At 39.1% G+C, this 16,879-nt stretch overlaps 1 protein-coding gene across 1 annotated transcript in view; it reads left to right on the forward strand.

The window, feature by feature from the left end:
* HCN1 (hyperpolarization activated cyclic nucleotide gated potassium channel 1) overlaps nt 1-16,879 on the forward strand; it is a 443,637-nt gene that overhangs the window by 345,643 nt on the left and 81,115 nt on the right. The window lies entirely within an intron of this gene.

Consider the following 16,879-nt stretch of genomic DNA (forward strand, 5'->3'; position numbering starts at 1 on the left):
TAAATGTTGAAAAAAGTATTGGAAAATTGTTCTATTTATGATCCTCAGAACTGTTCTCTTGTCTGTATTTCTGGCTCTTTAAAATTCCTTCTTGTGGCCTCATTGTCTATATTGTCCCCATTTTTCTCTCCCTCATTCTTATCAAACTGATTCTTCTTTTTGATTCCTATTCTTCCTCCCATCTTCACTTTCCGGGATCATCTCATGGACCCTGATAAGACAATGACTTGCTGTGAGCAGTTCATTTCCTATTATCTCATTAAAACACTTTGCAACATTAATAACCACCTCTTTGCTTTGCATCATCTTTCTGTTCCTCCCTAGAAATCTGCCTTCTTCCCACTAGAATATTCAGATCACTCCTGGACCAAAATAACTTGCTCTTGATTATTCATATTTCTTTTTTTTATTTTATTATTATTATACTTTAAGTTTTAGGGTACATGTGCACAATGCGCAGGTTACTTACATATGTATACATGTGCCATGCTGGTGTGCTGCACCCATTAACTCGTCATTTAGCATTAGGTATATCTCCCAATGCTATCCCTCCCCACTCCCCCCACCCCACAACACTCCCCAGAGTGTGATGTTCCCCTTCCTGTGTCCATGTGTTCTCATTGTTCAATTCCCACCTATGAGTGAGAACATGCGGTGTTCGATTTTTTGTCCTTGTGATAGTTTACTGAGAATGATTTCCAATTTCATCCATGTCCCTACAAAGGACATGAACTCATCATTTTGTATGGCTGCATAGTATTCCATGGTGTATATGTGCCACATTTTCTTAATCCAGTCTATCCTTGTTGGACATTTGGGTTGGTTCCAAGTCTTTGCTATTGGGAATAGTGATGCAATAAACATACGTGTGCATCTGTCTTTATAGCAGCATGATTTATACTCCTTTGGGTATATACCCAGTAATGGGATGGCTGGGTCAAATGGTATTTCTAGTTCTAGATCCCTGAGGAATCGCCACACTGACTTTCACAATGGTTGAACTAGTTTACAGTCCCGCCAACAGTGTAAAAGTGTTCCTATTTCTCCACATCCTCTCCAGTACCTGTTGTTTCCTGACTTTTTAATGATTGCCATTCTAACTGGTGTGAGATTGTGGTGTGAGATGGTGTCTCATTGTGGTTTTGATTTGCATTTCTCTGATGGCCAGTGATGGTGAGCATTTTTTCATGTGTTTTTTGGCTGCATAAATGTCTTCTTTTGAGAAGTGTCTGTTCATGTCCTTTGCCCACTTTTTGATGGGGTTGTTTGTTTCTTTCTTGTAAATTTGTTTGAGTTCATTGTAGATTCTGGATATTAGCCCTTTGTCAGATAAGTAGGTTGCGAAAATTTTCTCCCATTTTGTAGGTTGCCTGTTCACTCTGATGGTAGTGTCTTTTGCTGTGCAGAAGCTCTTTAGTTTAATTAGATCCCATTTGTCAATTTTGTCTTTTGTTGCCATTGCTTTTGGTGTTTTACACATGAAGTCCTTGCACATGCCTATGTCCTGAATGGTATTGCCTAGGTCTTCTTCTAGGGTTTTTATGGTTTTAGGTCTAACATTTAAGTCTTTAGTCTATCTTATAATTTTTGTATAAGGTGTAAGGAAGGGATCCAGTTTCAGCTTTCTACATATGGCTAGCCAGTTTTCCCAGCATCATTTATTAAATAGGGAATCCTTTCCCCATTGCTTGTTTTTCTCAGGTTTGTCAAAGATCAGATAGTTGTAGATATGCGGCATTACTTCTGAGGGCTCTGTTCTGTTCCACTGATCTATATCTCTGTTTTGGTATCAGTACCCTGCTGTTTTGGTTACTGTAGACTTGTAATATAGTTTGAAGTCAGGTAACGTGATGCCTCCAGCTTTGTTCTTTTGGCTTAGGATTGACTTGGTGATGCGGGCTCTTTTTTGGTTCCATATGAACTTTAAAGTAGTTTTTTCCAATTCTGTGAAGAAAGGCATTGGTAGCTTGATGGGGATGGCATTGAATCTATAAATTACCTTGGGCAGTATGGCCATTTTCATGATATTGATTCTTCCTACCCATGAGCATGAAATGTTCTTCCATTTGTTTGTATCCTCTTTTACTTCATTGAGCAGTGGTTTGTAGTTCTCCTTGAAGAGGTCCTTCATGTCCCTTGTAAGTTGGATTCCCAGGTATTTTATTCTCTTTGAAGCAATTGTGAATGGGAGTTCACTCATGATTTGGCTCTCTGTTTGTCTGTTATTGGTGTATAAGAATGCTTGTGACTTTTGTACATTGATTTTGTATCCTGAGACTTTGCTGAAGTTGCTTATCAGCTTAAGGAGATTTTGGGCTGAGACAATGGGGTTTTCTAGATATACAATCATGTCATCTGCAAACAGGGACAATTTGACTTCCTCTTTTCCTAATTGAATACCCTTTATTTCCTTCTCCTGCCTGATTGCCCTGGCCAGAACTTCCAACATATGTTGAATAGGAATGGTGAGAGAGGGCATCCCTGTCTTGTGGCAGTTTTCAAAGGGAATGCTTCCAGTTTTTGCCCATTCAGTATGATATTGGCTGTGGGTTTGTCATAGATAGCTCTTATTATTTTGAGATACATCCCATCAATACCTAATTTATTGAGAGTTTTTAGCATGAAGGGTTGTTGAATTTTGTCAAAGGCCTTTTCTGCATCTATTGAGATAATCATGTAGTTTTTGTCTTTGGTTCTGTTTATATGCTGGATTACATTTATTGATTTGTGTATATTGAACCAGCCTTGCATCCCAGGGGTGAAGCCCACTTGATCATGGTGGATAACCTTTTAGATATGCTGCTGGATTCGGTTTGCCAGTATTTTATTGAGGCTTTTTTGCATCAGTGTTCATCAAGGATATTGGTCTAAAATTCTATTTTTTGGTTGTGTCTCTGCCCGGCTTTGGTATCAGGATGATGTTGGCCTCACAAAATGAGTTAGGGAGGATTCTCTCTTTTTCTATTGATTGGAATAGTTTCAGAAGGAATGGTACCAGTTCCTCCTTCTACCTCTGGTGGAATTCAGGTGTGAATCCATCTGGTCCTGGACTCTTTTTGGTTGGTAAGCTATTGATTATTGCCACAATTTCAGAGCCTGTTACTGGTCTATTCAGAGATTCAACTTCTTCCTGGTTTAGTCTTGGGAGGGTGTATGTGTCGAGAAATCTTTCCATTTCTTCTACATTTTCTAGTTAATTTGCGTAGAGGTGTTTGTAGTATTCTCTGTGGGTAGTTTGTATTTCTGTGGGATCGGTGGTGATATCCCCTTTATCATTTTTTGTTGCATCTATTCCATTCTTTTCTCTTTTCTACTTTATTAGTCTTGCTAGCGGTCTATCAATTTTGTTGATCCTTTCAAAAAACCAGCTCCTGCATTCTTTAATTTTTTGAAGAGTTTTTTGTGTCTCTATTTCCTTCAGTTCTGCTCTGGTTTTAGTTATTTCTTGCCTTCTGCTAGCTTTTGAATGTGTTTGCTCTTGCTTTTCTAGTTCTTTTAATTGCGATGTTAGGGTGTCAATTTTGGATCTTTCCTGCTTTCTCTTGTGGGCATTTAGTGCTATGAATTTCCCTCTACACACTACTTTGAATGTGTCGCAGAGATTCTGGTATGTTGTGTCTTTGTTCTCGTTGGTTTCAAAGAACATCTTTATTTCTGCCTTCATTTCATTATGTACCCAGTAGTCATTCAGGAGCAGGTTGTTCAGTTTCCATGTAGGTGAGCGGTTTTGAGTGAGTTTCTTAATCCTGAGTTCTAGTTTGATTGCACTGTGGTCTGAGAGACAGTTTGTTACAATTTCTGTTCTTTTACATTTGCTGAGGAGAGCTTTACTTCCAACTATGTGGTCAATTTTGGAATAGGTGTGGTGTGGTGCTGAAAAAAATGTATATTCTGTTGATTTGGGGTGGAGAGTTCTGTAGATGTCTATTAGGTCTGCTTGGTGCAGAGCTGAGTTCAATTCCTGGGTATCATTGTTAAATTTCTGTCTCGTTGATCTGTCTAATGTTGACAGTGGGGTGTTAAAGTTTCCCTTTATTATTGTGTGGGAGTCTAAGTCTCTTTGTAGGTCACTCAGAACTTGCTTTATGAATCTGGGTGCTCCTGTATTGGGTGCATATATATTTAGGATAGTTAGCTCTTCTTGTTGAATTGATCCCTTTACCATTATGTAATGGCCTTCTTTGTCTCTTTTGATCTTTGTTGGTTTAACATCTGTTTTATCAGAGACTAGGATTGCAACCCCTGCCTTTTTTTTTGTTTTCCATTTGCTTGGTAGATCTTCCTCCGTCCTTTTATTTTGAGCCTATGTGTGTCTCTGCACGTGAGATGGGTTTCCTGAATACAGCATATTGATGGGTCTTGACTCTTTATCCAATTTGCCAGTCTGTGTCTTTTAATTGGAGCATTTAGTTCATTTACATTTAAAGTTAATATCGTTATGTGTGAATTTGATCCTGTCATTATGATGTTAGCTGGTTATTTTGCTCGTTAGTTGATGCAGTTTCTTCCTAGCCTCGATGGCCTTTGCAATTTGGCATGATTTTGCAGTGGCTGGTACAGGTTGTTCCTTTCCATGTTTAGTGCTTCCTTCAGGAGCTCTTTTAGGGCAGGCCTGGTGGTGACAAAATCTCTCAGCATTTGCTGTCTGTAAAGTATTTTATTTCTCCTTCACTTATGAAGCTTAGTTTGGCTGGATATGAAATTCTGGGTTGAAAATTCCTTTCTTTAAGAAGTTTGAATATTGGCCCCCACTCTCTTCTGGCTTGTAGGGTTTCTGCTGAGAGATCAGCTGTTAGTCTGATGGGCTTCCCTTTGAGGGTAACCTGACCTTTCTCTCTGGCTGCCCTGAACATTTTTTCCTTCATTTCAACTTTGGTGAATCTGACAATTATGTGTCTTGGAGTTGCTCTTCTCGAGGAGTATCTTTGTGGCGTTCTCTGTATTTCCTGAATCTGAATGTTGGCCTGCTTTGCTAGATTGGGGAAGTTCTCCTGGATAATATCCTGCAGAGTGTTTTCCAACTTGGTTCCATTCTGCCCGTCACTTTCAGGTACACCAATCAGACGTAGATTTGGTCTTTTCATATAATCCCATATTTCTTGGAGGCTTTGTTTGTTTCTTTTTATTCTTTTTTCTCTAAACTTCCCTTCTCACTTCATTTCATTCATTTCATCTTCCATCACTGATACCCTTTCTTCCAGTTGATCGCATTGGCACCTGAGGCTTCTGCATTCTTCACATAGTTCTTGAGCCTTGGCTTTCAGCTCCATCAGCTCCTTTAAGCACTTCTCCATATTGGTTATTCTAGTTATATATTCGTCTAAATTTTTTTCAAAGTTTTCAACTTCTTTGCCTTTGGTTTGAATTTCCTCCTGTAGCTCGGAGTAGTTTGATCTTCTGAAGCCTTCTTCTCTCAACTCATCAAAGTCATTCTCCATCCAGCTTTGTTCCGTTGCTGGTGAGGAACTGCGTTCCTTTGGAGGAGGAGAGGCGCTCTGCTTTTTAGAGTTTCCAGTTTTTCTGCTCTGTTTTTTCCCCATCTTTGTGGTTTTATCTACTTTTGGTCTTTGATGATGGTGATTTACAGATGGGTTTTTGGTGTGGATGTCCTTTGTGTTTGTTAGTTTTCCTTCTAACAGACAGGACCCTCAGCTGCAGGTCTGTTGGAGTTTGCTAGAGGTCCACTCCAGACCTTGTTTGCCTGGGTATCAGCAGCGGTGTCTGCAGAACAGTGGATTTTCGTGAACCACAAATTCTGCTGTCTGATCGTTCCTCTGGAGTTTTTGTGTCAGAGGAGTAGCCGGCCCTGTGAGGTGTCAGTCTGCCCCTACTACGGGGTGCCTCCCAGTTAGGCTGTTCGGGGTTCAGGGGTCAGGGACCCACTTGGGGAGGCAGTCTGCCCGTTTTCAGATCTCCAGCTGTGTGCTGGGAGAACCACTGCTCTCTTCAAAGCAGTCAGACAGGGACATTTAAGTCTGCAGAGGTTACTGCTGTCTTTTTGTTTGTCTGTGCCCTGCCCCCAGAGGTGGAGCCTACAGAGGCAGGCAGGCCTCCTTGAGCTGTGGTGGGCTCCACCCAGTTCGAGCTTCCCGGCTGCTTTGTTTACCTAAGCAAGCCTGGGCCATGGAGGGTGCCCCTCCCGCAGCCTCACTGCTGCCTTGCAGTTTGATCTCAGACTGCTGTGCTAGCAATCAGTGAGACTCCGTGGACGTAGGACCCTCTGAGCCATGTGCAGGATATAATCTCCTGGTGCGCTGTTTTTTAAGCCCATTGGAAAAGCGCAGTATTAGGGTGGGAGTGACCCAATTTTCCAGGTGCCATCTGTCACCCCTTTCTTTGACTAGGAAAGGGAATTCCCTGACCCCTTGCGCTTCCTGAGTGAGGTAGTGCCTCGCCCTGCTTCAGCTCGCTCACGGTGCGCTGCACCTACTGTCCTGTGCCCACTGTCTGGTACTCCCTAGTGAGATGAACCCAGTACCTCAGATGGAAATGCAGAAATCACCCATCTTCTGTGTCACTCACGCTGGGAGCTGTAGACCAGAGCTGTTCCTATTCAGCCATCTTGGCTGCCAACCATTATTCATATTTCTTACACTTCTTTGCCCTCTCCTTTCTTTTACTGCCAATCTTCTCAAAAGGTTTCTATGTACTCAGTGAATTATGGTTTGGTCTTAGCTTCTTTACCAAAGTTGTTCATTTGAAAGTTGTCAATGACCTGTCATGTTGAACTGTAGCTTCCACATTTCCCACATATCATGGGAGGGACCCCGTGGGAGGTAATTGAATCATGGGGATGGTTACCACATGCTCTGTTCTTGCTAGTGAGTAAGTTCTCACGAGATCTGATGATTTTAAAAGGGGCTTTTATCCCTTTTGGTCAATACTTCTTCTTTCTGCCACCAAGCGAAGAAGGACGTGTTTGTTTCCCCTTCTGCCATGCTTGTAAGTTTCCTGAGGCCTCCCCAGCCATGCTGAACTATGAGTCAAAAAAACCTCTTTCCTTTATGAATAACTCATTTTTGAGTATGTCTTTATTAGCAGCATGAGAACAGGCTATTTCAGTAAACTGGTACAGAGTAGTTGGGCACTGCTTCAAAGATACCTGAAATTGTGGAAGTGACTTTGGAACTGGGTAACAGGCAGAGATTGAAACCGTTTGGAGGGCTCAGAAGAAGAGAGTAAAATGTGGGAAAGTTTGGAACTTCCTAGAGACTTGTTGAATGGCTTTGACCAAAATGCTGAAAGTGCTATGGTCAATAAAGTCCAGGCTGAGATGGTCTCAGATGAAGATGAGGATCTTGTTAGGAACTGGAGCAAAGGTGACTCTTGTTATGCTTTAGCAAAGAGACCAGTGGCATTTTGCCCCTGCCATAGAGATCTTTGTGGAACTTTGAAGTTGAGAGAAATAATTTAGTGTATCTAGTGGAAAAAAAGTTCTAAGCAGCAAAGTGTTCAAAAGTTGACAGAGCATAAAACTTTGAAATATTTTGCAGCGTGACCATGTAGTAGAAAAGAAAAAGCCCACTTTCTGGGGAGAAATTCAAGGCTTCTGCAGCAATTTACATCAGTGACAAGGCGTTGGATGTTAATCACCAGGATAATGGAGAAAATATCTCCAGGGCATGTCAGAGACCTTCCCATTAGCCCATCCCATCACAGACCTGGAGGTCTAGGGGGAAAAAATAGTTTCATGAGCTAGGCCCAAAGGCCGCCTGCTGTGTGCAGCCTAGGGACTTGGTGCCCTGCATCCCAGTTGTTTCAGCCATTGATAAAAGGGGCCAAGGTACAGCTCAGGCTGTGGCTTCAGAGGGTGCAAGCCCCAAGCCTTGGGATCTTCCACATGATGTTGAACCTGTGGGGCTCACAAAAGTCAAGAATTGAGATTTGGTAACCTCCACCTAGATTTCAGAGGATGTATGGAAATGCCTGGATGTCCAGGCAGAAGTTTGCTGCAGGGACAGGGCCCTCATGGAGAACCTCTGCTAGGGCAGTGTGGAAGGGAAATGTGAGGTCAGAACCCCCACAGGGAGTCCCCACTGGGTCACTGCCTAGTGGAGCTGTGAGAAGAGGACCACCATCCTCCAGACCCCAGAATGGTTGATCCACCAACATCTTGCACCCTGCAACTGGAAAAACTTCAGATACTCAACGAATCCCCACCCATGAAAGCAGCTGGTAGATGGGCTGTACCCTGCAAAGCCACAGTGATAGAGCTGCCCAAGGCCATGCGAGCCCACCTCTTGCATCAGCATGCCCTGGATGTGAGACACGGCGTCAAAGGAGGTCATTTTGGAGCTTTAAGATTTGACTGCCCTGCTTATTTTGGATTTGCATGAGGCCTTTACCTCTTCATTTTGGCCAATTTCTCCCATTTAGAATAGCTGTATTTACCTGATGCCTATACCCTCATTGTATCTAGGAAGTAAGTAATGTGCTTTTGAGTTTGCAGGCTCATAGACAGAAGAGACTTTCCTTGATTCAGATGAGACTTTGCACTGTTGACTTTTGAGTTAATGCTGAAATGAATTAAGACTTTGGGGGACTGTTGGGAAGGAATTATTGGTTTGGAAATGTGAGGACATGAGATTTGGTAGGGGGCAGGGGTGGAATGATGTGGTTTGGCTCTGTTCCCACCCAAATCTTATCTTGAATTGCAGCTCCCATAATCCCTACATGTCATGGGAGGTACCTGGTAGGAGGTAATTGAATCATGGGGCAGTTACCCCCATGCTGCTATTCTTGTGATAGTGAGTGAGTTCTCACAAGATCTGATGGTATTAAAAGGAGCTTCTTCCCCTTTTGCTCATCACTTCTCCTTGCTGCCATCTTGTGAAGAAGGACATGTTTACTTCCCCTTTTACCATAAGTGTAAGTTTCCTGAGGCCTCCCCTACCATGCTGAACTGTGAGTCAAATAAAGCTCTTTTGTTTATAAATTACTTGGTCTCAGTTATGTCTTTATTAACAGCATTAGAATATACTAATACACCTGTTAATTATTGATAATTTTTCTGAGATGCTGGGACCACTTTTTATGCTGTTAACAAAACACAGTTCCTGAATCTCTCCCAATATATATATATTTTTTTATTTTTTGTTTTTTGTTTTTTGGCTTCTTTAACACTGCAACATTTCTGAGCCATTGGATTTTCATTCTGTATCTTTGAATTTATTATCTTTTATTTATATTATCTCACATTTCAATTCTATAAACTGTAGTTCTAAGTTCCTGCCTTAAAGTTCATTTTCTCTAAAGCTAAATGATATCCCCTGCACCCACACATGTAGTAGGTTATATAATGAAGTCATTTTTCTTCCATCATTAAACCATTTTATCTCTTAAAGTCTCTCTGTACATTCTTTAGTCATTCTCACAAGTTATTTGGAATGTAAAACTTTAGCCCTATTTTGCAGCTTTTCTTTCTGTGCTCTGTACATCCAATCATCAAATGCTATCAATTAACTTTAGTAATACATCTTACATTCATGCCTTTGCTTCCTTTCCCACTGCCATTGTCCTAAACTAAAGCATCTCACATAGACTATTTTCACTGTTCCCTTAGTTTGCCTTCCAGCATTTGGTCTGATTTCTCTGACTACCATTTAAAATACCACGGTCAAATTAATCTTTTATTTACATAAGTTAGTCATTTCTCTGCTGAGAAACTTTCATTCTTTGCATTATAAATTGAATCAAGTATAGACTACCTAAGCTCATCTTCCAGTCCCTCTATACTCTGACTACAGCTAAATCTCCAGCTTTCCTTTCCCCCACTGCCATGTCTGTTGCAAAGTGGCCTACAACAAAATTGTGCAACTTGCTGTTTTGAAAAAATCAGTTACGATTTCTCACCTTTACTACATGTGTTCCAGAAATGTCTCTCCTCTCTTGGGCAAATTGAATTCAAATAATACCTATTTATTTCTATTTATCTTATTTGATCAGCTATGAGACTGGATCTTATACCTCCTTTCTCTGGCCCTCAGTGTACTTAGTCCGTAATATAAGAGTGCTACTTATCAATTCTACCCATCTTATTATTATTTTTTTCATATTTGTTTTCTCCACTTTTGTCTTGAAAGTCTCCTACGTGCAAGGAATATTTCGTCTAGGTTTTCAAATTTTGTTAAAATTCCTAGTATATTTACTGTAAGTTTAAAAACAAGTATTTGTATTCCAACTAATATCTTCACCATTTATAAACTTATCTAAATTTCTGTACCCACTAAAAGTTTTTTATATTTTTTGAATAGCCATAAGATACCAGTTAAGAGTTTTAAAAATATGAGGCTAAATATCTGCTATTGGTTAGTTTATTTTCCCTACAAATTTCTCAATCAAATTAGAATGTATAACTATTTTTGCTTTTGGAAATATACTTCAATTTTTTATATTTTGTTAAAAGAAAGAAATAAGCTGGGAGCAGTGGCTCACACCTGCCTATAATCCCAGCATTTTGGGTGGCCGAGGCGGGTGGATCTCCCGTGGTCAGGAGTTTGAGACCAGTTTGGCCAACATGGCAAACTCCATCTCTAATAAAAAATACAAAAAAAAAAAATAGCCAGGTGTAGTGGCATGCACCTGTAATCCCAGCTAGTTGGGAGGCTAAGGCAGGGGAATTGCTTGAACCTGGGAGTCAGAGGTTGCAGTGAGTTGAGATCCACTGCACTGCAGCCTCAGTGACAGAGCAAAACTCCATCTCAAAAAAAAAAAAGGAAAGAAATATATGAAAAGATTTCAAAAAGATCATAGAAAATGGAATTAAAAGATAAATGTAAAAATATTCACTTCATTTCTCTACATAAGCTCCATAACATCTATCAAGTTCAAGATCCTTTTCTAAGCAATGATACGAGCCATGTTGTTCATCCCTAAAGAATTGAGGGTCCTGGGAATTTAACCATGTCAACGCAATCTGGTTCACATTATTCACTGAAGAAAAATGGGTGCCCTTTACAGATTTTTTTAATATTAGGAAACAAAAATAAGTCAAACAGAGCCAAATTGAGACGATAAGGTAGATGCCTAATGATCTCCCATCAAAACTCTCACAAAATTGCCCTTGTTTGATGAGCAGAGTGAGTGGGAGTGTTGTAGTGGTGGAAGACTCTGCTGAAGCTTCCCTGGGTGTTTCTCTGCTAAAGCTTTAGCTAACTCTCTGAAAATATTCTCATATTTTTCCTTGAGACAGGTTCTCACTGTCATCCAGGCTGGAGTGCAGTGGTGAAACTATAGCTCACTGCAGCCTTTACCTCCCTGGCTCAAGTGATCCTCCCAGTTCAACCTCCTGAGTAACAGAGACTACAGGCATGAGCCACCTTTGCACTTAACCAGTCTGCTTTTGCTTTGACTGGACCACTTCCATCTCTTGGCAGCCATTATTTTTATCATGTTTTATCTTCAAGATCATACTTGCAAAGCCATGTTTTATCTCCAGTTAAAATTCTTTGAAGAAATGCTTCAGGATATTTATCACATTTGTTTAAAACTTCCATTGAAAGCTCCACTCTTACCTGCAGCTGATCTGGCTGCAATGGTTTTGGTACTAATGGAGTGGAAAGTTTGCTTAAGTTTAATTTTTGAGTCAGAATTGTGAAAGCTGAGCAATTGCGATGTCTACGATGTTGGTTATTGTTTCTGCTATTAATCATTGGTCTCCTTCAAATAAGGCAAAAACAGGTTGAATTTTTTCCTTGCAAATTGATGCAGATGATCTGCTGTTATGGGCTTCATCGTCAACATTGTCTCATCCCTTCTTAAAATGAGTGATCCATCTGTGAACTGCTGATTCATTTAGGACATTGTTTCCATAAAGTTTCTGTGAAGCATTCTTTACAAAACAGTATCAGGAATAAAGATCAAATAAAAAGACAGAAAGATAAGATAGAATGAAGGATATATTCCAAGAAGTTAAGGAAACGTTATCTAGTTAAAATCTCATTGAGGGAATGCAAAAAGGATTTTTTACTAAAACTTTATGGAAATGATGCCCCAAATGAATTAGCAGTTTATAGATGGATAGCTCATTCTTCCATCCAAGCTTCAGCATGAATTGGATGTTTGCTCCTGCTTCAGTTTTATAATTCATATCGCTCTGAGAGAGGCTATTTTAAAACTGATGTCTCATTCTTCTTAGTGCCTTAAACTAGATCCTATTCAGATGTGCTGTAAGAAGTTTCTACAAGTTTATTTTGATAAAGAAAATAGGAAATCCATATATAGCTTTTTCATAATATGCACCTTCCATGAGCTTTTTGAAGACCCTGGTATCAGTTGTTTAAAAAAAAAACTCTATCAACATATTTTGCTTTTTAAATCTAAAACTTCTTCACAAGAAAAGCAGAATTTCAGGACACTGGAACCAGATTGGATTCTCAGGGGCCTGGAGAGGTTCAAAGTAGAGTGAGACAGATCATAGCAAGGAGACAAAGGTAATCCAACAGACAGTATCAGGAATAAATATCAAATCAAAAGACAGAAAGACAAGACAGATTGAAGGATATATTCTAAGAAGGCATGGAGAAGTTAGGATTCCAGAATAAAATCTCATTGAAAGACTGCAGAAAGACAACAGCACAACTGAGAATAAAAATGAACCCTAGTAATGTGTACCCTTAAATGGGAAGTATTCTTCTAGGCAGAAAATTCTCAAGGTAATGTATAATGAAGATAACAAGAACATTTTCTGTGTCATGTGTTTTATTAACTATTCTTCCCAGCTGGGCATGGTGGCTCATGCCTGTAATCACAGTACTTTGGGAGGCTGATGCAGGTGGATTGCCTGAGGTCAGGAGTTCGAGACCAGCCTGGCCAACATAGTGAAACCCAGTCTTTACTAAAAGTACAAAAAAATTAACTGGGAGTGGTGGCGGGCACCTGTAATCCCAGCTACTACGGAGGCTGAGGCAGGAGAATCACTTGAACCTGGGAGGCACAGGTTGCAGTGGGCCAAGATCATGCCATTGCACTCCAGCCTGGGCAACAAGAGCGAAACTCTGTCTCAAAAAATAAATAAATACATACATAAATTAAAAACTATTCTTCCTCCTGCCACACCATAATTTACACTGATCTTCACTGGAAAAAATATCCACTTTTCACTTTTACGTGCATCCTCCGACAAACCTTTTATTTCCTCAATTCCTACAATCATTCAATTGCTAAATTGTGACTAATATTTTTTCTTTATATATTTAAATGCCATATTCAGGTTCTCAACATTACCTCAACATCTGTCACAACTTTTCTCCCTGGCTTGAATGTCAATTAGCTAAAATGCATTCCATTACAGAGCTACCATATTGATTGATATAAAACCCAAATTTGACAATGTAACTTTCTTCTTAGAACCTGCTCATGACCTCTTATTCCCTTCAGGGAAAACACCCAAACTCCTTCATATGACACAGAGGCTCTTCATGGCCTGCCTTAATATTCCTTTCTTCACATTAATGCTTCATCTATAGAGTATTATTGACAATTTCCTGGAAAATAAATGCTATTGATGGCCTTTTTGCCTTTCTTCATGCTACTGTATCTTCATTCCTTTCTACTCAGCTTACCTTCTACTTTCCTGTAAGCATTTTTACCATTTATAAATTACCTAACCTCATTCATAAATTTTCTGTGACTACTCTGTCTCTATCACAGCATTTATCATTTGTTAGTTTATTATCTCTTTAAAGACTATGAGCTTCTTGGGGATAGGAGCTGTGCTTAATATCCTTGTATTTCTAGTAACCAGCATGCAGTAGGAAGTCATGAAATATTTACTGAATAAAAGGTCTTCTTTAACAGAGTCATGAATAAAAATCATACTAAGAATCATGACTGCTTAATAAAATGAGAGATCCTAGAAGTGAAAGCATGAAATGCTCAGCCAGTTAACACCTTGTAAAGGGGAAAACAGTGTTTCTCCATGTGCTTCCCTACTCTTCAGCTTTTGCTTTTCTAATATCAGAATCACACAAAGGTCTAAGTTTAATGCTATACATAAGTTAACAGTTTATTTGAAGGGAAAAAGCATGAGTAGAATAAGAAAGTAAAGAAATGTATGGCAAAAAGATAACAAGTTATTACTAAAATGACACTGACTCTAAAAACCCAGACCTGATTTTTGAAGAAAAGTTTAGTAAGAATGATGAGAAATATAACATCAAATTGGAGTATTATGTACCTACTACATTCAAGTCACAGTGATAGATTACAAAAAATGTCTAAAAAGCAGTAAAATATATCAATTCACCTTTCAAAAGCTGTGTTTCACTTGGGAGAGGAGGAATCAACTTAGGCAAAGGTGTGTTTGGGTCACTGTTATGTTCTTAGTGTCTAGAAAGTGCCTGGCACATAGAAGACATTGAATGACAAATAAATGCTAAATGAGTGAACTAGGATATCCAGAAAGGCAAAGTTCAATTATTTGATATGTATTTTGTGACAAAAGATAAAAATATTAAAATGTGTATACACACATCTAATATACATGATTAGAATTGCTCATCATAAATTCAATTTTATGTCAACAACATGTTATCTTATAGTACGATTTCAACCTAAAATACTTCATTAAATAAGAAAGCTTATGAAAGTATTGCATAATTTGAGGCATTAATATATAGTTAAGAGCAGTGATTTAACACAAGTCTGGGAATTCAGAAACTTGTAAAAGTGAAGAATAGGTCATACCTTCATTGTCTCACAAACTTATACAAATGACTTTTGCCTAAAAGTAGAGAAAGAATGTAAAATGCAGTGGTAAAGAAAGTTAAAATTAGTCTATATTCATTATCAGTTAAGTCTGTACTATGTTTTATCCATTTTATACCTCAGACTCTCCTTTCAATATGTTTTAATACTATGAAGCCCAAAGATGTAAAATGGCAGTAAAAACTACATTTGTGAGAACTTTGAAACCTCTTACAAAAACCTCATACCATGCATATAAAATTAATTCAGTTAGCTGAGATTTCAAAAACACTACTTTATTGAAAGCATTCTCCTATTTTCACTTTTGTGGCAAAAATTAGGTGATTTATCTTTTTTTGTGTGTTAGAGACAAATTGTTGAAACACCTTTAGCAGATAACTAGCCCATTCTTATTGTTCAAATCTCAATACAAATGTTATCTCCTGAAGAGGCCTTCCCTGAGAAGCTCATCCAAATTAGTTCCCTCTCAGTCATTCTCCGTCAATCACATCAGTGTTTTTGTTGTATGCATATTATTATATTGTCTTATTTGCCCTTAATATTTATTTGTTCATTCCCTGTTCTGCTATATGAACTCAGGATCTGGAAAAGCAAGGACTATCTTTCTTAACTTCCTCTATGACTCCAACCCTCAGATAGTACATATTTTGTAATTACTTAGTGGAAAAAATTAATAAGTGCACAATAAATAAGGATTACCTACTTGGCAAATCATCTCAGAGTGACTGAGTGTTAAAGCTTAGAGACAGCATTTTGCCAAGAGAACAGTAGTGCTTGTGCTTATATGGATAAGAAAAGTGATGCTCAAAACAAAGTCTTCTGTCCACAGAACTTTCTTAGTATCACTGTCAGTTATACTATGGTCCATGTATTTTTAATGTACTACAAAAGCATGCTGGCATCTTTAGATTCCTCTGTGATTATGTTTGGTATATGCACTGTATGACATAACATCCTATTTTTATGTGAAAAATAGTTTCTTTTTAACTTTAAGAAGAAAAATACTTTATAACTTTAAAAACTTTTAAAAGTTCTCCGTGTTTATGCATTAGTCATTCAATGCAGAGCTCACTTGGAGGGTGGGGTAAAGATGGTGGGGCGAAGAGGAAGGTACCATTATAGAGGGTATACAAATGTTCTGTCTAATCAATCACTATAACCCAATCACATTCATGGAATAGATAGAAAATATGTTGGTTTTTCTTTTATATTGCTACTAAGGTGAGTGTTTATGCCCTCTGCCCCCAGTTCATATGTTGAAATCCTAATCCCCAAGGTGATGATATTAGGAGGTTAAGAGGAAGGGACCTTTGGGAGGTGATTAGGCCATGAGGGTGGAGCCCTCATGAATGGGATCAGTGCTTTTATAAAAGAAGTCCCAGAGTGATCTCTGATCCCTTCTGCCATATGAGGAGAACACAGCAAAAAGCTCACTGTCTATGAACCAGGAAGTGGCCCCTCACTAGACAAAGTCTGCCAGCACCTTGATCTTAGATTTCCCAACCTCCAAACCAGAACTGTGAGAAATAATTTTTTTTTATTCATAAGCCACCCAGTCTGTGATACTTTTGTGTAGCAGCCCAAATTGGATAAAACCATTGCTACACCAGTTCTACCTAGATTATGTCAATGACTCATCAAACAATTGTTCAAGTTCCCCTGTCCAAACCTAAATATTGAGACACTTCAAGGTATAGAAGATTCACAGTGGCAGATAACAGTTGTGTGTTGTTCATCCTCAAGCTAGGCTGTACGTCCTGCACACTGAGCTCCACTGGAATTGTCAGCCTTCTGGGAAGTGATTGTAAAGTCATCTTAAAAAATTATCATCATTCCACTGTGCACTAAAATACTTGGGTCAGATAGTAAAGGAACATTACAGTTTTCTGAGGAAAATTCTTAAGATGTTACCCCAAAACATAGCATTTTAAATTAAAACTATTACTGTGTGGTATATTCATTATCTCTAATCTGTACTCTCTGGTTGCGCTCTGGCTGTGTCTAGTCAAATGCATGAGTCTGCAAAGTTGGCTTCAGTAATCCCTAGTATCCTCCCCTCCCTCTTAGTTGCTGCCTGACCTGGCTTTCCCTGGAGAGCCCTCCTCCTTGATTCTCCTCCCATCCACTTAATATGCTCTTATTTGCCCCTGGCTGCTGAGAAATATCCAAAGCT

This window comes from Pan paniscus, chromosome 4, assembly GCF_029289425.2.
Source record: "Pan paniscus chromosome 4, NHGRI_mPanPan1-v2.0_pri, whole genome shotgun sequence".
Classification (NCBI taxonomy): Eukaryota; Metazoa; Chordata; class Mammalia; order Primates; family Hominidae; genus Pan; species Pan paniscus.